Source organism: Megalobrama amblycephala, unplaced genomic scaffold, assembly GCF_018812025.1.
Source record: "Megalobrama amblycephala isolate DHTTF-2021 unplaced genomic scaffold, ASM1881202v1 scaffold367, whole genome shotgun sequence".
In the NCBI taxonomy this organism is placed as follows: domain Eukaryota; kingdom Metazoa; phylum Chordata; class Actinopteri; order Cypriniformes; family Xenocyprididae; genus Megalobrama; species Megalobrama amblycephala.
Genome location: NW_025953348.1, coordinates 347,050 through 370,040, shown reverse-complemented (window position 1 = coordinate 370,040; position 22,991 = coordinate 347,050). Strand labels below are relative to the sequence as shown.

At 36.5% G+C, this 22,991-nt stretch overlaps 4 long non-coding RNA genes across 4 annotated transcripts; 2 read left to right on the top strand and 2 right to left on the bottom strand.

Moving 5' to 3' along the window:
• The first annotated feature begins 4,036 nt into the window (after positions 1-4,036).
• On the top strand, positions 4,037-8,073 carry LOC125261194. The gene is made up of 3 exons (XR_007183239.1): positions 4,037-6,845; positions 7,402-7,472; positions 7,564-8,073. It is a non-coding gene; the product is annotated as an uncharacterized LOC125261194 (long non-coding RNA).
• Positions 8,074-8,499: 426 nt separating this feature from the next.
• On the bottom strand, positions 8,500-10,516 carry LOC125261197. Its single transcript, XR_007183242.1, has 3 exons — positions 10,392-10,516; positions 8,805-9,549; positions 8,500-8,702 (listed from the first exon to the last, which is right to left on the bottom strand). It is a non-coding gene; the product is annotated as an uncharacterized LOC125261197 (long non-coding RNA).
• Positions 10,517-10,558: 42 nt separating this feature from the next.
• On the top strand, positions 10,559-14,368 carry LOC125261196. Its single transcript, XR_007183241.1, has 2 exons — positions 10,559-11,032; positions 12,911-14,368. It is a non-coding gene; the product is annotated as an uncharacterized LOC125261196 (long non-coding RNA).
• A 3,411-nt stretch (positions 14,369-17,779) lies between these two features.
• Positions 17,780-20,972, bottom strand: LOC125261199. The gene is made up of 6 exons (XR_007183243.1): positions 20,707-20,972; positions 20,369-20,442; positions 20,033-20,094; positions 19,498-19,587; positions 18,580-18,694; positions 17,780-18,489 (listed from the first exon to the last, which is right to left on the bottom strand). It is a non-coding gene; the product is annotated as an uncharacterized LOC125261199 (long non-coding RNA).
• Positions 20,973-22,991: the final 2,019 nt, after the last annotated feature.

The window sequence follows — 22,991 nt, the reverse complement described above, 5'->3', positions numbered from 1 at the left end:
TAATATTTAAAAATTGAGCAAAAGCATGTATACTATCAGTGCATTGAGATTATAAAGATGTAATTATTTTTTAGCCCATTCTTACCACACTTTTTAAGCAGTCGAACAGGCTCCAAGAGTTTCCATTCATCATGTACAGGCTCTCTTCTCTTTACTGCTGTCTTTAATTTTGCCAAGTTGTAATTTGGCCAGTAACATTTTTGTCCAAAAACCCAATTTTCAGGGACAACATCTGTGCTTTTGTCAGGAAATTCGATCAGTGCATAACACTGCTTGATTTTTTCCATTATCTGGGAAAGATACAATTTTGTCAGGAGAAATGTTGACCCCATCTGTGATTAGTTCTGGGTTGCTGCGTGTTCAGCTCCCATACCCAGAACTAATCACAGTGGAGTTAGAGTCAGGTATGAATGTATTTATTTGTGAAAAAATATAATGATAAGAGTGGGTGTGGCATTGGGCCTTTTTTTTTTTTTTTTTTTTTTTTTTTTTGAGCAGGAAGAAAATATGTGATACTCTCTAATAAGGGCTGGGCGAATATATCGTATGCGATTGTCACATGCATTTCGTCAGTAAAGCCGGTTCCCTGATTACCGCTAAATCGCCATCACCTGCTTTCAAATGGAGCGGCATTTAATAGACAGAGCCGTAGTTCACTGACAAGCCACGCAATATCGCGTTCATAATTACGGCTCTGTCTATTAAATGCTGCTCCATTTGAAAGCAGGTGATGGCGATTTAGCGGTAATCAGGGAACCGGCTTTACTGATGAAATGCGCGTGACAATCGCATGCGATATATCGCCCAGCCCTGCTCCCTAATCTCACAATGTTCAGTCAACTTCAACCAACTTTCAAAGGGCTGGTTTACCCAAAAATTAAAATTCTGTCATAATTTTACTCACTTTCGTTCATCTTAGAAACACATATTAAGGTATTTTTAATGAAAGCTAAGAGATTTGTCACTCCACTGACAGTCCAGATAAGCAAAACTTTCTAGATTCAAAAATGTCATTGTAATATTGAAAAATCAATATAAATTAGAAATAATCAATATGAATCAAGAGGATTAATATAAGACTTCAGAAGAGACATGATTGCTATACGATGGACAGATTTAATTTAGCCATAATAAACATTGATTAAAGCACATGTACAGTGCATTGCACCCATGCATACACCAAAGTGCTTGCATGTGTGCGTAACCCACTAATGAGGTTTGCTTTAGTGTGTTTGAACTTTTAACAAACTTTGAAGCACTCCCTGTATGTTAACCAATGTTGACAATGTGAATAAAAGGCTAAATTAAATCTGTCAACTGTATAAAGTGATCATATCTCTTTAGAAGACACACATTAAACCTCTTGATTTATATGGATTTGTGTTTCAATATTATGATGAGATTTTTGGATCTAGAAAGTTATGTTTATCTGGACTTTCAATGGAGTGACAGAAATCTCTCAGATTTCATTAAAAAATATCTAATTATGAGTTAAATATTGTGAAATTATAGAATTTTTATTTTCAGGTGAACTAACCCTATATATTTTGAACATTTTATCTACAATTTTTCAGTATTTTATTTAAAAACATTTCCAAAAGCCTAACACTACACCCACCATCTGTGCTCACTCTGCTGAACAAATACTATCTGAAATGGAGGAGGGGTATTGCAAAAAACCCATTCTCATTTTCAGGAAGAAGGACATACTTTTGTTTCACACTGGACAAAGGTACCATTTCAGTCTTGTCTTGGAGGACAGAGACTCTATGACATCCAAGTGCAGAGGAGTCGCATGGGTAAGTGTAAAACGATTCAGTTTTTTGGAACCTCTGACACACTATATGAATGCTGTCATTCTGTTTGACTATGTCCTTTACTATGGCAATGTCTGCGTCGACTTTGATACAGTTGTCTCCTTGGTTATGTGACAAAACACAATCTGAGAAATGCACCATTTTCTGCTGTTTTGAGCTTGATGAGAGAAGTGATTCATCAGTTGATTGGTGAGATTCTTTTGGAAGCATTTCTGAAAGTCTTTTGACAACCTGCTGTAAAGGACGATCTGGTTTCCTAACCAACCGTTTCAGTCCACCAAGGTAATTTTCATATGGAAATGCCGATATGTTATCGAGAGGGCCGAATGCTTTATACTCCTCTGCAAGATGGATTACTTGGTGGACATTGTAAACTACCTCGTCTGTGCCATATAATCTGCTATAATGTGTCACAAATGACAAAAGAGCCTTGTTGGCAAATTCAATCATTGAAGTAGAGAGGCCAGGACTAAGCAGCAGAAACATGCCAGCAGAAAAGAGAAGAAAGTTGTCATAAATTTCGCATTCCACACATCCTTTTAAAACAACGGGGCCAGTATATAACATAAACTGACGGAACTCTGTGGCCTTCCATCTATCCACGTCCGTTAAAGAACGAGGCTTCCTGGCAAACTCTTGAGGCATAAAAGCACGGAGAGCAACAAGTCTGTTAGAAATCTCTGTTACACGCTGTGATGACAAACTTGTTTTAAGCTTTCTGCCTTTCATCCACATCTGAATTAGTCTTCTCATGACTCCAAGACAGCAGGTGTGCATATAGTCTAAAGGAAACTGCGTTACCATTTTTACAAGTCCAGTCAAGGGGCTTAAACTACTGTTCAAATGATGTTCTTCGTTTATCATCATTTCATAGTCCGTGTCAGTTCGCAGTGGAGCATCTATTTCAGGGTATGTCATTTTATTCAACCACACTCCAGTCTGGGAGCATTTGTCACAGCCAAAATAGCCATTGTGAGACTTGACGTTTTTGATGAACGCTCGTGCAGGGGCATCGCAAATAAAGGAGGAGACCACAACTTTAAAATGAGTACCATTCTTCACAATGCCTTCCTGTAGTACCACTTTTAGTTCTGCAATGAATTCTTTCAAATACTCCCAGACTGAACCTGGTTTACTATTGCCGCAGAACAAACCAATTAGAAATGGGGATCGTGTTTTATCACAGTCAATTGTTGCAAGAATCGGCCAAAATTGTGTTCTGGAGCTTTTAAACAGGGGAATGCCATCAACATTAAACTGCAAAGCAAGAGTTTTCAGATTTTTGGGAATATTGGAGATCCGAGTTAATGTGTTTTGCAAGCCATTTACCAGGCCAAAATGGTAATATTCTCCATTGCAAATGTTTACTACGGATACCTTTGTCTGTGTACCAAGAAGAGTCCTTGCATCCTTGGGCAAATCTGGAAATTCTGATCTTAAGATTGCCAATAGTGCTGTAAGAGCTACTAGAGGGATGCAAAAAGATGCTGCCCATGTTTGCAGTTTAGTTTGCAACTGATAACGTGAATTGTTGCTACTGCTGTCAGAATCTGCATTTGGTTGGATGCTACCAGGATCAGAAAGAGTGCCTGGATCAGAAAGAGTGTCAGAATCACAGAATAAATCAGCCTCTGTGTTGTTTTCCAGATCATATGAGTTCTCATGTGGTGGTGAAAGAGAGGGAACTACATTACAAGAAGATGAGAGATCACTAGTTTGAGAGTTTTGAATTTTGTGACCATGAGCACTACATTCATCAGTGTTTTCAGCCTGTGTTTTGTATTCATCCAAAATCTCTTGTTCTATTTGTTGTACACTGGCTAAAGTCTTTCTCCTTTTAGTCCAATAAGACATTGTGATATGCGTATATGTGTGCTATTGTCAGGATTATATACATGTAGGCTATTGTGCTATTTACAGATTTATATGTACAGCTGAAGGTGCTAATTGATGTGTTGTAAACATTGTAAGTGTTCTGTTTGTATTACTTGCTTCTCTTGTATTAACAAAAATAAGAACTGTAAATTACAGGGTCAAAAAAATCTATAAATTTGTTGATTTAAAATCTGCCTATGAGTTTTCGGTAACACTTTACAATAAGGTTCATTAACATTAGTTACTAATGAACTAATAATGAACTGCACTTAATCTTTGTTAATGTTAATTTCAACATTTACTAATACATTATTAAAATCTTGTTACACATGAACAAACAATGAACAACTGTATTTTCATTAACATTAACAAAGATTAGTAAATACAGTAACGCATGTACTGCTCATAGTTCATGTTAGTTAATGCATTAACTAATGTTTAACTCTCATATGGTCTTTGGGGTCTTTTTGACCCGCAAATGATGTTTGCTCAAATGAAAAAAAAAAAAAAAGTTCTCTTTGTCCAAATGTTGTTACGTCCAGAGACGAAGTCTTCATCGGATTTATGTTTTCTTTAATGTATGTTCTTTTTTTTTCTTTCCTTGTTTTTTCTTGCTCCTCCTACTCAATCTGCCTGGCAGGTAGCTGATTGAGAAAATGTTCCCCCAAGAGCTTTCTCCAGAGTGTTGTCTTTGTCCTGCCTAACTGGTTGCTGCTTGATATCCTACTTTGGTATTGTAGTTTTTTTTTTTTTTTGTATTTGCTCATTATGATATTCTCCAACACTTACTTTTGCCATTTAAGTTAAAGTGATTCATATTGTCCTTCACCCTCATCTGTTTGTTATATTATTTGGCTTATAGCTGCTACTATTATCATCTAGTTTAGCAGCTACTTAAATATCTGTTTATTTGTGTTTTGCTTATTTTTGTTTTACTTGGAGGCTGTAGGGAGCTGGGTGGCATTTTTCTTTTTTGTTTAACCCTATTTTCTCCTATTTTGGGGCCAGGAAGGGAGTTAAGGTACAACTCTGTTATTTTCTTTTGTTTTCTTTGTTAGTTTAGTTAGAGGTTCTAATGACTTTAGTTAGTTTGCATGTCGTTGTTTATTATTTTGGCTTTGTCCTCTCCTGAAGCTATTGCTTCCTTTTTCTTTTCTTTGTATTTTATTACAGTACCTTTTTCTTGTATTTGTTCCACGAGCTGTGAAATAAAATCTTTTTTGTGATAATTTGTTGCTTGTGGTGCTATGGCAGGACTCGGATGAACGCTCTTTAAAATATTTCACTTTTGTTGCGTCCACATACACCCCTAGACTTATGTGGGATGTAACAATGGCATGAGACTTTGTACGGTGGTTAACACTTTTAAGATCAGATGTACACACACACAAAAAAAAATGTTTTTATGTTGGTGTAAAAAAAAAAGTTACACAACAAAATGTAATTTTGGAACAATATAACAGGACTCAACACTAAGGATTTTTTCTACTGGCCCAGTTGGGCCAGTGGTTCAAATTTTTACTTGCCCCACAACAAAAAATTAATAAAGTAACAGAAAAGAAAATGGGTCTATAAAATAAGCCAAGTTATTGTTTTCGTTGTTTTTGATACATGTAACCTTAATAAATAAGGTTATGAAACCAAAAGATACTAGATTAACTTACTTAAATTTTAAATATTGTTAGATAAATAGAAAATCATAAAATATTAATAAATAATCAAATTACGAGTAATAGCACAAATGAATACAGCAGAACAAATAAATAAATGAAATAAACAATGCTTTTCAAGTTTTTCATGTAGGTTTAAACAGATTTTCAAGTACAGTAATTGTAATATCTATAACTATATAACTATAGATTTATAACTATAGATTAAACTTTATTAATCAGTCGATAGCAGTTACAGATGCATAAATGTTTTAAAATGTTGAAAATGTAAAACGTTAAATACTGTCATTTCAAATTATTTTAAAAATGAAGACACTTAAAATCTGAAATTAAACCCGCCAGTAAGTGGCAGCAAGTCCCTGCTAATGAGCGACTCATTGAGATTCAACCGGATTCAACCGATTCATTCAGGCGGCTGATTCATTCAGGAAGTGTTGCTCAGAGACGCAAAACAATTCTGTGGACTTTGTTTGGAACTGTTTTCGTTGGCGAAATAGAGTGAAACAGGCGATTTAGTGTCTAAAATGTAAGTCACTTGATATTAAGTTCTCATTAAACTGTAGGCTACTCTGTATAAAATCAATATCACATTTAATAGACTAAATAGATTAATAGACTAAATCAGGCGCAGTGAAAGTGTACACACTAAATAGTCCTTACTGTCGAGCCCTGTATAATATATATTTTTTAAAAACAAATGTAATTTTACTCTATTAATGTTTTATAAGGGTTCAAGAATAGTTGCTGTTATGTTTTGCTCTTAATTGAAAAATGAAAGAAAAATGATTATACAGGAAATCAAAATAAAATATTCCTAATAAATCCTATGACATCTTGCCAGACGTTTAGGGACAATACCAAACACAAAACAACTAGTTTTGTCAGAGTGGTCACAAAAAGTACAACTGGAGCAAATATCATTTTTGAACTTAAGTAGTTGTTTGCAGGGTAGCACTTATGAATTATTTTAAAAGAAATCTATTTTACTTTATTGGTTAAAAAAAAGAAATGTGGAAGCATCCACACTTTTTCCAAAATATATGATCTACTCTGCATTACTCCAATACAGAAACGTGTCTACGGCTGCATCCGAAACCGCATACTTCTCTACTATATAGTAGGGGAAAAGCAGTAGGCGAGCGAAAAAGTATGTCCGAAACCGAAGTATTCATAAAAGAGTAGGCGCAAACTACCTGGGTGATGTCTAATTCTCGCGAGGTTCGGACGTGCGTCTACTTAAAGTGCGTCCGAATATGCCTACTTACCTACTATATAGTAGGGGAAAATAGTACATGAAAGAACTAGTATGTCCGAAATCCTCAGTAATCATAAATGAGTAGTCGAGAAGTTCCCGGATGGCCTACTGCTCCTGCCCAGATTCTGAAGTGTTCATCCGATGGACACTTTTCTATCCCAGGAGGCCACGGGAGAGGTACGTCACACTCGAACACGGAGGAGAAAAGCGGCGCGGATGTTTTCAAATGTGAGCATTAAAAACCAAAAACTTGGTTCCTTGTGTTAAAATTGCATTTGTTGAACTACTATAGAGGTGTAAAGACGCCTGTCAGTGTAGTATAGTTGTGATTTTGCTGTAAAAACACGTTTTATTGTGTACAGCTAACAGGGGAGCTTCAATAAACACACGTTCGTCTCCAAAGTGGATTTACATTAATTCCGAACCATATACATCATAAAGTCGATTACTAAATGTTTATTTAACATCTGACAGGAAAATATTCAATAAGTATTGCAGGTAATGAGTACATCACAATATGAAATATACATCTTGAGTGATGTGTGCTATTATGTAGAATTCACTGTCTGTTCCCAACACTTAACATGAATGGAAGTAAATGTACAGGAATGAATGTAAATAAACAAATGTACAAGTAACTAGATCTAAGTTATCTATTTTATTTGTCCGTTAGTACTGTTGGTAAATTATATACAGTTGGATAAGAAGTGAGTTAACACATCATAACCATGTAAATGTAGCACATAAATCTCAGAGGAAACTTGAATCTTGTCTGATGTTACAGGGACAGATGATCACGTGTGTTTATCCAGTGGAGAGAGGCTGATGAACGAATGATGGCGTCAATGGCTTTGAGTAAGTATACTACAGAAATTAATACAAATCTATTTAAATATTTACTTGTAGTTTATTTTAATTACTGTAATTTCAAACAGAGTTATTACAGCACTTCTGATTCTTGATGTCGGTATGTTTGCTGCAGAGGTAGTGGAGCAGCACCTGCAAGGCAAGATGATGGCGGCATTTGTGGGGGAAAGAAACCTGAATAATGACTGAATTTATATGTTTGGGTGAACTAACCCTTTAAGTCCCCAAATAGAAACTGTATGTATGCATTTATATTATGGTAGTACCTTGAAAAAGTAAACTTTAAGAAATAATCAGCTTTATTGAGTGTTTGTGCCCAAGACACTAACAAAAAAGATTTACAAAAATCACATTTACATTTATTTACAGGTTTGCTTTTGGCAGATGCTTTTATCAAAAGTGACATACAGTGCTCTTATTACAGGGATGATCCCCATTGAGTAACCTGGAGTAAAGTGTCTTGATTAAAGGTCCCGTTTTTCGTGGTTTTTTGAAGCTTTGATTGTGTTTATAGTGTGCAATATAACATGTGTTCATGTTTCACGTGTAAAAAAACACAGTATTTTTCACATAATTTACTTATCTGTATACCGCTGTTTCCACTGTCATAAAAACAGGCTGATGACTTCCTTGTTCTATGAAGTCCCTCCTTCAGAAATACGTAATGAGTTCTGATTGTGCCAGCGGTTCCTGTGTTGTGATTCGACAGCAGCTTAGCGAACCTTGCCCGGAAAGGTCACGCCTCTTACCATAACGTGGAGATGCGCTCAGTGTTATTGTAAACATGTCTTTAATTTTATCCTATCAATTTGAGCCGGAATCAGACCCGGTGATTGGACTGCGGGATGAAAATAACGTTTCGACGACATGGCGACAAACACGCTCTACAAACGCAACTCTTGTGTATTCCTGTGGGCGGAGGTTAGTCAAAAAACTGTTTTAGTGACGTCATTAAAGAAGGAAGTAGAGGGATGTAGTCCAAACTGGCCATTCGATGTAGGCGACTTCTGTTAAATAAAATATCTCGCTTGGCATTGAACTTTGAGCTTTAAAATTTTACAGATTTTATTTATACTCTAACAACAACATTACACACTAACTAAAGTTTGAAACATGGGATCACGAAGAACAGGACCTTTAAGGACGGTGACAGCTGCGGAGATCGAACCAGCAACATTCTGCTTGCCTTTAGCCCACTACACCACTAAAATAATAAAGCTGAAACAAAAAAATAGCACGCAATTGTTAAAAATATTGAATGATATGGCAGGAAATTCTGACATGAATTATTAAATGTTTCAATCAGTTTAAATGTTTTACATGTAGTCTTTTTCATGGAGAGCACATGAATGTTTGGAGCAGACACAGCAGCAGCCAGATTGTCCTGCACATCTTCTCCCACTCCTGCTTCAAGGTTGTGGGGTTCAGGGGTCCATCATCATCTTCCTCATCCGCTGGATCAAAGATGACCCCATTGAGAGGAGCAGCAACGAGGGACATTATAGATGGCAAAGACAGGTGAAGGTGTTCATGGTGGTCAGCTGCTTCATCAAAATAAAGCTGCAGAATTGGCACAGCTGTGTGAGATGGCAGCAGGGCTGAAATATGCGATTGTAAGAACAATAAGTTTGAATAAAGCTTTGTTTCATGTGTTGTTGACTTGTATTTATATTTATTTATTGTGATGATTACTTTTATTCATTCTATAACTCATTTATGTTTCCTATTGTCTGTAAATAAAATATATTTATTTTATTCATGCATTCATTGCTTGACTGTATATTGAGATGTGTTCACCTTGGTTGTATTTGTCTAGTGTTTATTCATGCATAGCTATGTCATATGACAAAACATTACGATTTGCTTGTTTTAATAATACATTACTTTCTGTAAAAAATTAATATGATTAAGTATTGGTCAGCATTTATTATTAAGTGTTAGGGTGGTCTAGCAATGCTGTTCATTCTGGGGTAATCTTATCTTTAGTAGTAATACGTCAGTCTTCTCCAAAGGTGAGATCTTCAAGCAGCTGTCTGACATCTCCTTTGTGCAGATATTGCAAATGCTGATGAAAACCGTACAAGGTAGAGTTGTCAAGTTACTGGTGCTGTGAGGTGTTAGTGCACCTGTCACTCATATCTTTTTTATTATATTATTATTGCAGAACTAACAATGAGCAATCATAATGACCAAAAAAAAAAAAAAAAAAGATTATATACACAGAAAAAAAGCACAATGACAAGGTTAAATATCAGAATAATTCAACATAAGGCTTCAATATATATATATATGTTTTTATTATAAGCCTAAGGGATGAAACGACAGTTAAATTCAATGAGAAAAAGGAAAACAGGAGATTTAAGCCATTTTTGCTTGTGGATAAAATTGTATGCATATAAAATTAACAACATATTCAAGAGATCGCGATTTTGGGTTTTCATTAATATATATATATGTATATAGCCTATCTTTAAGGATAAAACTGTGGGTCACATTAGTAGTAGTGATGTCCAAATGAAGCAACGAATCAGTATTGAACCACTTCATCAATTGTTTTGAAAATGGGTTCATTCATTCAAAGGTTCGTTTCAGTGACATCTAGTGGCGAAATTGTAAATAGCAATATAATGTCTGTATAAGTGTAACTAGGGTTTGTGTGAATGATGTAAATAAACCAGCCACAAAATAAATAAGCCAGGTGCAGTAGGATAACCAAGGTATAATAAAGCACCTTATTAGGACTGATCAGATAAAAATGTTCCCACATTGGAGAACAGGTTCTCTTCCTAGCTGGCCCCATGATGATGATCAAACAATGCAGTGATAAAAACAACTATGCAATCTCCTAATACAACAAACCCACATCTTGTGCATCATTTTGGGTGTCTATATAGTCCTATTACGCACCTAAAAAGCTGCTGAAGCGTGCGCGCAGCAAAGTCTCGCGTCATGAAGCCTCTCGCGATGCGAAGCAGTATCGACTGGTCTGAACCACTCACGTGATTCACTTAGAGAACTGAAGCAGTTGCTGCTTCGGACGTCATCGGTCACGTGTGTTTTTCCGCACCAAAGCATGCTCCGAAGCAGTAGTTCAAGAAAAATGCTGCTCCGAGTTCGAAGCTTGTGTCGGAGCATCGGCGTCAGACGGTCATCACTAATTAGTAGGGTTAAAAAAATAACTAAATTTCAAGATATTTACAGATATGAATTAAACCTGTTGTAAAGTTGCGCTTGTGATAACGTCGTAAGTCACATGATAACGTCAACATGGCGGATTATATCCGGATCACATTCATACTCAACGAGATTAGTACCTGCTCTTTTAGGCTCGTAAAGTAAGTACTTACTGAAATTAAGTACCTACTCAGTGAGTAGGCGATTTCGGACGCAGCCAGTGTCTACATAGACTTCACGCAGTGCGAGTGATGTCATTACGTCATTTGCAGCGGACTGGTCGAAAGTCGAAGGGAATCCAGTTTTATTGCGCATTACAGATTTATTGCATTTATTGCTGAGTTGGAGTTCGAGGGCTCAGGGCCGTAATTAAGGTGAGTGTTGCTAACAGTTGATGCTGCAGTTTACACGTGAAATTTTACTACTGTGGCAGAGTCACAGACTGGGCCAAACTGTCAAACAAGTCACGAAATTTTACCATTGCATTTTAATAGCCGTTCTTATAAAGTTATTTTTAGACGGAAACGGCACCCTTGTTGTTATTTTAACATAAAACTCTAGTTTCTGGAAAATAAATGGGTTTTATTTTACTGAGTAACGCTAGTTGTTAGCTTGGCTAGACAGCCAACTTGACAATTAGCACGTGTTTATTCCCCATGAGGTTGCTGTGGTGAATATACCGATTCATGATTCGATACACTTATTAATTTATACTTCCTGAAGCAGTGTTTTGAAATCGGCCATCACTAAATAAGTCGTTTTTTTTTTTTTTTTTTGCCGCGCCAAAAATATTGGCATGGAGCCATCGGATTTCAACTAAAATATCTTTATTTGCGTTCAGAAGATCAACGAAGGTCTTACGGGTGTGAAACAGCATGAGGGTGAGGAATTAATGACAAGAGTTTCCATTTTTGGGTGAACTAACCCTTTAAGGTTGAACCACTGCAGTCACTACCTTTCTGGACCTTGAAAGTGTTGATTATATTGCTGTCCATGGACAAGTCAGTTACCTTGTATTTTATCATGCATACAGGGCTTGACATTAACGTTTTTCCTGTACAAGAGTCTGATGATGTCTATGGGCCACAGAATCACTCCTGTGATTGCTTGTTTGCAAGGGATGTACAACTAAATATTAGCTTTAAACACTTTTACATTTACTTTAAGTTAAACCGTCCCAATACTTATGCTCACATAGGCAGAGGAATGAAACTGTAAAAGTGCTGTTCTTCTTAAGGCGATTTATACTTCTGCGTCATTGTCCGCGTCGATGTGCATGCAGACCACTAGTAGGCAGTGTCCGCGGTCATGTTGAGTATCAAGGCAAAAGCCGAAGAAGAAGCAACTCGTCATGTACGTTGTCAGAGACGTTTACAAACTGAAGTGGCAGAGAAACAGCTAATAGGTAACGACTTTTGTTGCAGTTTGACTGCATGTGTCCCCTGAAACAGAACGTTTTTAATTCCTCCAGGAGTTGAAAATGCTCACTCTTCTCCAAATATTCCGCACCAGTTTTTTGACCTGAGGGAGTGGTTCTAGCTGACCAATCATAGTGCTTGCAGTCCACGTAGAATTGATGCGTTGTTACATTTTTGAAGAGGTGCACGTCATGCTACATCCTAGGCTATGTGTGGTACACACAGACTATGCCGTAGCTATGGTGTACACTATATAAATCAGCCTTAAGTTGGTAAAATGTGTTGAAGTCTTTTAATCACCAATTGTATTGCGCAGCACTGCTTCAAGTTGAACCTACTGATTCACTCATTACGACAGTCACTAGCCACCCCCTACTTGCAGTTTAATTTAAAAGTATTGTTATGTTTGTTTGTTTTTTATTTGTATATGTACAGATGCATATTACCTCACTTTACCTCAAGTTTAATCCTTAATGTGTTATGAACTTTTACATTGTATAACATTTGGAAACTACCTTTGAATATTGTGTTATTTCATATTTATAGTACTTAAGTACCCTAAATAACTTAAGGGTTAACTTTTATGGAGTAGCCACACTGTTACACACTGTCTTTAGCCTTTGAGAGGGTGGGCTAGTCTTTTGTTTAGTAGGATGTATGTTGTTTTAAGTTGCATGTTGTTTTAATGGTGTTTCTTGATTGTACAGCACTTTGATCTGCAGGTGCAGTTGTAAAGTGCTCTATAAATAAAGTGAATGAATGAATGTTATTATTAAATGCTTTTGAAATAATAAATAACCATTAGTAACATCAGTCAATCTGTTCACTCTACAGATGGAGCATGAAGAGACTGGACCTGCTAGTTTGGCAAACCCAACCCCACCCCTCAGACACCCCCCACACACACATTCTTACTGATTAAGCTTAATTTATATATGAATGAGTTTTTTAAGTGTGCAGTTATATAATTATCTTTTGTAATTAACATTGTGTTCTTGGAATGGCTGTATCTTGTGTTAATAAAAAAAATAACGTTGAAAGGATGGTTCAGGGACATTATTCTAACCTTAACATAACATTTTAACATTAAAGAATTTAACGTTCTTGGATGTTACAAATCAACGTTCTTTGAACGTTGTATTGATAATAAAATTTAGGTGGTGAGAACGTTGCAGGAACGTTATGCTAACCTTAAAATAACGTTTTGCTAACGTTAAAAAAACGACATTTTAACGTTCTTGGAACGTTACAAATCAACGTTCTTTGAACGTTGTATTGATAATTAAATTTAGGTGGTAAGAACGTTGCAGGAACGTTATGCTAACCTTAAAATAACGTTTTGCTAACATTAAAAAAAACTGGACATTTTAACGTTCTTGTAACGTTACAAATAAACGTTCTTTTAACGTTACAAATCAACATTGAAGGAACGTTATAAATCAACGTTCTTTGAGCGTTGTATTGGTGGTAAAATTTAGGTGGAAAGAACGTTGCAGGAATGTTATGCTAACCTTAAGATAACGTTCCAGCAACGTTAAGCAAACTGGACATTTCCACGTTTTTAGAACATTTCAAATAACGTTCCCAAAACCAAAAGAGAGCGTTTGGAAAACGTTCTCATAACATAATTTTGTTTGCTGGGGTGTAAGGGGCAGAGACTCGGGAGCATTTTCACACACCGTTCTGATTTCATTCTGTATCTGACAATATAGAGATAGGACGTGTTTCACAGAGCAGTGTAAGAAATATTTATTGTTAGAAATGTTTTTGCTTTTTAAAAAATCTTTTGTCTTTTAACTCCTATTGTTTAATATACTTAATGATAATGCATTTGTTTGATGCTTTTTGTTAAAATCTTCTGTTTAATTAATTAATTAATGTCCTTTTTTAAATATACATTCTATCTTTCGGCATTGAGGTGGGCCTGTTAGGGGCGGATGACGTTGATGGTTGGAGGAGTGTTAGGGGCGGAGACTCGGAAGCGTTTTCACAGACTATTCTGACTTTATTCTGAATTTGACAGGGACGAGATAGGACGTGTTTCACGGATCAGTGTAAGAAATATTTATTGTTAAAAAACTTTAAAAGTAGATGTTAGAAATGTTTTGCTTGAAAAACCCATTTGTCTTGTAACAACTATTGTTTAATATACTTAATGTTAATGCGTTTGTTTTATACCTTTGTCCCAGAAAATCTGATATCTGATAACATTTTAAATTGTCTTTGTGATTTAATTGCACAATTCATTAATGTCTTTTAAAAACATTCTTTAATAAAAATATCCCTTTTAAACTGTGTCTGTCACCCCAATACACTGTTATACATTTTAAAGTTTAAGCACCATTTTTGAATACTTTTTGATCGTTTTCAAACATTTTAACTTCAAAAACACACAAAGTCCAAAACACAGTCATAAATTCCTTAGTGGGGTAGTAGGGAGGGGTAGTGGGGTAGTGGGGGGAGGACAAAAACAGGTGGCCAAAACAGGTGTCCAGTCCGGAGGGAGGGGTGGGGGGGAATATTTTTATGGGTGCCATAAATCAATCATTCTGACATATGGTACCCTATAATTCTCTCTCTCGCGGTGTTTTGAGTCATTGCATTGGCAAAGCATCCGTCAACTGAACCGAAAACAAACTCGCACGCAATATAGCTTAGTGCGCTTATCACACGACAAAGGCTGATCTAATAAAATCGGTTGCTCGGGTATGAGAATGTTGATGCAAGAAGCACATGATTCGTGTCTCAAAGCTTCATCTACATGTGCTGTAAGTTTAACGTGCATTTTTCTGTGTATCCAATTTAAGTTACGGTTTGGTTTAAGTGCTGGTCCGGTTCCAGAATCAAAGTGAGGGTGCTATAGTAAAGTGCAGGTGTAATGTGTAAACAATGACTCCACCATAATAAGAATAGCAATGTATACTGAGACATTTAAGATTAAGTCATTTTACAAATACTTGGAATAGAATTTGAAAAATATTGATACAAAAATTCTAATATTTTTCTAGTCTGCATTTACATATTATTATTCTCATTATTGGATAATTTTGTACCGTGTTATGGTTATGGTAGCAATTTTGAGCGTGAATCCTGCATGTAGAAATCACTTCTGAAACTGCAGAGTGCAATTGGTGGTCGGTCCTCTCATAGCATGAAAAACAAAACTTATATTAAAATTCTGAATGTATTATATATATAAAGCGTGCAAAGAGAGTCAGTGTGAAATATAGGCTACATTTGAGTATTGTATCTTTTGATATAGTTTACAAAATAAAACAGTATGCTTTGAAATCATAATTGTAGTGCTTTGCTTTGTTTAAACCCCAAACATCTTAATTAAACATTCTTCATTAAAGTTGCTACAGAGGATCTTTTCGTCGACTGAGAAACCAAAGACTGTTAGTTTTTTAAATGAGCGCATGCGTAAGAACAACCCCCCTCCTTCACAGCTCATTTCGAGGGAACGCCTCCCAAAACTTGTGCACGAGTATTGGAACATGAGTGTTTGTTTACCACCGGCATTCACTGTGTCGTGTTAGTGGATTCATTATGTCTGACTCACCGCAGTTAACTCATAATCTGCAGTTGTTACTCCTGTCTCCTGACAAAAACATTGCATGCGGCGCCTGTAGAGTGTGGAAAGTTACTGGAGCACGCAGCCGCGCACGTCTCTCACAAGGAACGTAATGGCAGTGATTGACAAGTCAGAGGGCCAATCGTTTACGCGATGATCGCGTAAACGATTGGCTGAGGTTTTTAAGGCCCTACCTCGTGCACAGATGATGTATATTAATATTATTCCTTTCAGTGCACCTAATAAATAGTCTTTTATCAGTTAGTAAAGACAGTTTCAAGTAATATTGCAAAAATGTATAAAACAAAACATCCTCTGTAGCACCTTTAACAGTTATCCAGTTATTTGTAATAAGCTATGTAATAAAAAAAAAAAAAAAAAAAAGTAGCTTCATTGTAGCTAGCTACTTTTTGTTAGTAACTTGTAGTGTAGCTAACTACTTTTTTTAGAAGGGTAGCTTGACTGTAGTTTAACTACTTTAATTTATGAGTAGCTTGTAGCTTGTCAAACTACAGTTCAGAGTAGCTTCCCCAACACTGCATATAAACATTAATTAGCGAACATAAATGGAAGCTCAACTGTACTTGTTTGTATATGCACGTGTATTAAATTTGTTCATTATATAAAGTGATCGAGTTTATTCAGAAAATTTGGACTTAACCTCTCAATTCATTAGATTAGATTTATGATCTGTATGAACTTTTGTTTTAAACATCAAAGTGGCAGTTGCATAGACTGTTAATGGAAGGACAGAAAGCTCTCAGATTTCATTAAATTATCTTTATTTGTGTTTTGAAGATGAACGAAAGTCTTAACAGGTTTGGAACGACATGAATTCATGTCATGATAAAAACAAATAATGTTTTAACTTACAATATATACATGATATTTTAATGATTTCAAAATACTATCAAATGTTTTTTAAAAATTCATAATCACAATTCATTTAGGCTACATGAAATATGCCCTTGTTGTATTTTTTCTTAAAATATTTTTTTCGTGCTATCGTGTACAGAAAGATATTTTATAAGGTATTTATTGAAAGATATTTTGAAGATATTTTTTGAGGAGGCTGCAACAACGACTAAAGCCAGGGACACACTTAACGACTTTTTCGGCATCATTTTTCTAGTCTTCAGTGCCACTTGATCTTTGATCATTCTAATATGCTGAATTGATGCTCTGACATTTCTTTTGAAATGTGCTGCTTCATATTTTTGTGTTCTTGAGCATCAAATCATCATATTAGAATGATTTCTGAAGGATCATGTGACACTGAAGACTGGAGTAATGATGCTGAAAATTCAGCTTTGATCACAGGAATAACTTACTTTTAAAAATAGATTAAAATAGAAAACTGTTAATAGTAAAACTATTTTAGAATATTAAAGTAAAACTACTTCACAATATTATTATTTTACTGTATTTTTTCATCAAGTGCAGCCTTGGTAAGTAGAAGAGACTGCTTTCAAAAGTAAAAATGCAACTTCTAACAATGTAATTCAACCTTTCAGCTGCCAGAGTGTAACGTAGCGGGACTGAGGCAGAGATCCATATGCAAGCTTTTATTTACAGTGAGCATAGTTGTACAGGCTGGGTCGATCAGGGGCAAACAGGAACAGTACACTCTCAGAAATAAAGGTACAGAAAAGACCAAAAAAAGGTACAAATGCTCGTCGCTGGGGCAGTACCCCCAAGGGGAACAAACTTGTACCATATTAATGGGTACAAAGAAGTACCCCTACAGTTTGTGCCTTTTAGGTACAAATATGTACCTTTGAGGGTACAAATGGCTCATCGCTGGGGTGGTACCCCCGAGGTACAGCAATGGTACCCTTTTATATTGTACCTTTTGAGAGACAATTTGGTACCTTAGCAATACATTTGTACCTTAATCCACTGGTACAAAAATGTACCCCATTAGATGGTACCAATTTGTTCTCGTTAGGGGTACCACCCCAGCGACGATGCCATTGTACCTATAAAGTGGCAAAAATGTCCTTGATAAATAGAAAAGAATGAGAGCAAAAGAAAGCAATATTTTGTTTTCCCACAATCAATGATTTAAAAGAAGTTAAACTGTACAAATTAAAATACTGGAAAGAGAATAACGACCGCACACCACAATCTTCGTTTGCAATAAACTTTAATAAACAAAGTTTTTCACATTTAAACAACTTTAATAGAGAATCACTTTATGAATGCATTACTTACTGCAGTGTAAGAACATAACATAAGATAACATAACGCTTTATATTGACTAAAAGCTACTGTGAGTGTTCATTGTATGCTTAAAGGATTAGTTCACCCCAAAAAGAAAATTTCCTAATAATTTACTCACCCAATGCCATCCAAGATATCCATGTCTTTCTTTCCTCAGTGGGAGAGAAATTTTGTTTTTTGAGGAAAACATTTCTGGATTTTTCTTCTAACAATGGAGTTCATTGGTTACCATCGTTTTTAAGTCCAAATCAATGCAGTTTTAAAAGTCTTTGAAGTGTTTAAACGGGCTGTACGCAATCACAGCTGAAGAAGAGGTTGTTTTCTAGCGAAACGATGTCAGTTTTAAAAAGAAGAGAATGTGGTGTTTCAATATTAGATGCTCCAGTCTTAGAAAGAAAAGACCAAACTAATCTGTGGTGGACAGGACAAGTTTCACACCTAGAATATATTGTCCACAGCACATCAGGCCCTCATCCACAGGAATGGTTACTCTGTCAATCCTCGTAATGATGTACTGTCATGCTGTGCTCTTCAAACTTCCAATGTAGATCGGCTGTGGTCTGGTCTTTGATGCGGTCTCAAAACTGCTGCAGAGGGATGCAATAGTGGCTCCACGCTAAGAGTTAAGGGAAAAAATAAATACATTTTAGGAGTTTATAATGCATCAAGACATCATTACAAAAATAACGGTCCATGTAAAACTTACCGGTACAAAATTAAATTGAAAGAAATGAAATTTCAGATTTAACATTGCATCGACTTCCAGGCAACGGTGGCAGAAGATATGCAAGAACAACCATCATTGTGTAGCACTTTTTAATCTGAAAATTAATGAAAACAGATTAGAGATGCAACAAATGTTTAAGTGTAGGATTAAGAGTAGGGCTGCACAATTAATCGCATGCGATTGTCACGCGCATTTCGTCAGTAAAGCCGGTTCCCTGATTACCGCTAAATCGCCATCACCTGCTTTCAAATGGAGCGGCATTTAATAGACAGAGCCGTAGTTCACTGACAAGCCACACAATATCGCGTTCATTATGGAAGGCGATTCATCTGCGATATGAACGCGATATTGCGTGGCTTGTCAGTGATCTACGGTTCTGTCTATTAAATGCCGCTTCATTTGAAAGCAGGTGATGGCGATTTAGCGGTAATCAGGGAACCGGTTTTACTGACGAAATGCGCGTGACAATCGCATGCAATTAATCGTGCAGCCCTAATTAAGAGCAGCCTATGGGCCTAGGGTTGTTGTGATAACCACAATATTACAATACTGACAAGCCAGCCACAGAGGATGGCAACCATGAAGTTTATTTTATTTATTTTTTTAAGACTAAACTGTCCACATTTTACACTCAATGCATGTGTTTTTAAGGTTAAATAAGTTAGTAAGGGTGAAGAGGTTTTTTTTTTTTTTTCATTAAGACTTGAATGTGTACCATTACCATTATTATGTATTTACAGCAGCTCCATAGATTTGCACTAAAGAAACCTAAACAGTCAGAGATCAACATGTGCAATTACCTGCATCTGTCCTCCTTCACGTCAAGTCATATTAATGAATATTTGTTATGATAAATTAAACAAGAGATGTGCGTGTAAGTAAAGACTTCACACTTACATAGTATCTGCTTGGTCTTCCACCCCCTCTAAAAGAGAAAATTACTCCTTTCCAGGGTAGAATCAGCTTTCAACTCCTCAGTCTTTCCATCTGTTATTTATCCAAAAGAGGAAACATTTTCAAAATATATCAGTATCAGCAAATATATCAACTTTTGCATTGTCTATTAAAATATCTTAAAGGGATATTACACCAAAAAATGAAAATGTTATTGTTACTCCTCCTCATGTTCCAAACCTGCATGAGTTTCTTTCTTCTGCTGAACATAAAAGATATTTTTAAAGAATGCTGGTAACCAGACAGGTGACGGTAGCCTGTGACTTACATAGTTGGGAAAAAAATATATAAAAATACTATAAGTCAATGGATAGCATCAAGTGTCCTGTTACCAACATTCTTCAGAACGTCTTCTTGTGTGTTCAACAGAAGAAACTCAGACAGGTTTGTAACAGTATGAGGGTGAGTAGAATTATTTTTTTTATAACTTTATGTAAAAGAAGAAAATAAGTAAAGACTGAAATGCAATGAGACCTACACACACAGCATATCCGAGCAGCAAGCCATTGTGGGAGTCCCCTTAGATGTTCATCTTCACTGCTGATTAAAATCAAAGAACAAAAAATTTAAGAACAAAGTATTGATCTCAACAAAATACATTCATTTCTAATATCTATCAAACAGTCAGATGATGTTGTAAGCTGCATGTTAATAAGTTATATCATGAGAAATTTAGAGGCCAGCTGACAACAACCAAGGCATAAGATAGATTGACAGACAGAACATAGATTGCAAATTATATTGCCTAAAAAAGTCATCTAAAATATCCTCACATTAAAAATACATTTACTATACAAAAAACAAAATACGTTACCTGGATTTGACGGCACTCTCCAGCATTTGTGGTAGGGCTCCTGTGCTTGACGTGAAATCGGCAGACATCCCAACCTGCAAAAAGTCATTTCAGGGAGGTAAAAAAAAAAAAAAAGAGGAAGGAGCTATAAGCTATAGGCATATGCAATTATTCGTTAATTATGTTTAAATATGTATATTACTTTTACTATTTATATAAGCTGCTTATACTATTTATGTAAACTGCTTTTATTTATTTTCCATTGCAACTTTAAACAGGTCTAAGGAGTTTGTTGTTTTCATGTAGCCTTGGCAACTTGCCTGAATAATATGCACATGAAATGAAACTTGTCAACTCACCTCACTGATAATTGATTGGTTGATTTGCCGAAAAAGGACATTCGGGATGCTCTCTGTCATACATGCGCTTCGCACACACACGCAAGGTCTCTCTCTCGCTCCCTATCCTATCCCTCTCTGCCGTGCGCGCGCTGGTTTGAAACACAGTCTCTATGCGCGCTCTTGCTCGCTCGCTCTAGATTCCGGGAGATTTTAACTAATTTGCGGGCATCAGGGAGCCGCTATCAATATGCGGGAGACTCCCGGAACTTCCGGGAGACTTGGGATGTCTGAATCGGTCAAACCTTCATCTCCGTCAACATCTAATCAAATTCTTGACAACGTCCTTGAAGAAAATTCATACCGTAGAAAGTAATGCGATGAGAACAGACAACATTTTACTCGGTCAACCGCAAAACACATCACAGGAGCACTTTGAACGTTCCTGATGCAGCAAAGCAAACGCTCCACGTTAAATCCTTCACTTATAATGCACTCTTTTAGTTGTTTATAATGATCTGGTGTGCTGGGCATGCAGCTTGTCGTGCGCTCTGCCTGGCTAACACTTCACTAACGCTACACTGCTCGACGTACGTCGCCACTCTCCAACTAACGTTAATTAACAACATATTTGTTAGCTAACTATTTCTATGATCGTTTTTTTCAGCACTACGCATTTTAACAAGTATTATCTACCGTAACTTACGGAACGGTCCAAAGCATCGCGATTCCCCTCAAACCAGGCCGGAGTGAAAAGAGCGCGATCCGCCGCAGTTTGAAAAGACGAGAGGCGTGACGTGATTGGCCGACAAAAAACAGCCGTTAACATTGTAATAAATTGAAATATATATAATGTATATTTATTTTTATAAATGATTATTCATTATTTATAGAGCTTTTTATGTGCTACCATATGAAATATATGTATTGTTTTTATTTTCATAAACACAAACTGCCCGCCCAGGAGATAACACATTTATTGTGTCAATCTGTCCAAGGCATACCACATTTACAAATTATGACAAAGGCTCTATCAGTCTTAGAAAAGGCACACATAAGTAGCTGCTACCCCAGAGGATTGTGTACCCTGTAACTTGAAAAGTACTTCTTAGTACCCAACAGGAAGTGTACCCTTTGACTTGAATAAGGTACTTTTTTGTACCCTACAGGATGTGTACCCAAAAGGTACTTCTAAGTACCCCATGGGAACACGATAGAACCTTTAATGGTACATTTGTGAATGTTGTACCTTAACTAGTACTTTATATGACAATGTACCTTTTCAAAGGGTACATATATGTACCTTTCACCATGCATATTTCATTGTGTACCCCTTTTCTTTGGAAAGGTACTTTTTGGTACTCAGCTGGATACATGTTTGTTCCTTTGCTGGCACATTTGTGAAATTTGTACCTTAAAGTACTTAATTGTACCCTCACTGTACCTTTATTTCTGAGAGTGTAAGGAACAGGCAGAAACGTAGTCAGGGTACAGGCAGTAGATCGAGGCAGGCGGATATCATTCACAGAACAGTATACAAGGCAAGAGTCAGGACAGGCAGCAACGGGTCAATAAACAGGAACAGGCATGATCAAATACAGGCAGACAGGAAACAAGGAAACGCTCAGAAATGACACACTGGGTAATCAAGACTTCGCAAACTGGTGGTGTGAGTGTGAGTCCTTTATAGTCCTGATAATGAGCTGCAGCTGGGTGTGGTGATCAGTGTGGTGTGCTAGGGTGGATGTGGCGACAGGTGATAGGTGGAGTGAGTGCATGTGATTGACAGGGGGGATGATGGGAAATGTAGTCCGGAACTGACAGGATTCGTAACACAGAGGAGGATGATGATGATGATGGCAGTGGTGACCAAGGTGACAGTGCAGCTCAGGATGAAGAAGAGGAGGAACATGTAAGTTAAACATGCTTTCGTCATACCTTTCTAACAAACAATAAACCTGACTAAAATAACTACTACAATAAAAAAAAATTTAGCTTCCAGTTTGCAAAAATCCAAAGTGAATATATAGAGACCTATTCTTGCCTCAGAAGAACCTGAGAAAGACACTCTTCCTCTTCACTCACAGCTCTCCATCATCTGCCTCTACAACACTGTTGGAAAGAGTGTTCTACACAGCTGAAGACACGGTAATGAGAGATCTCAAATTCTTCCTGAGAAAGTCCACATGTTCATTTTCTTGAACAAAAGCTGTACATACATTTTGGGTGGGCCAAACTATTATTTGAAGAAATGCTAAAAAAAATCTTTATATTGTTCTTTATTACATATCTTTTACTCTTTATGA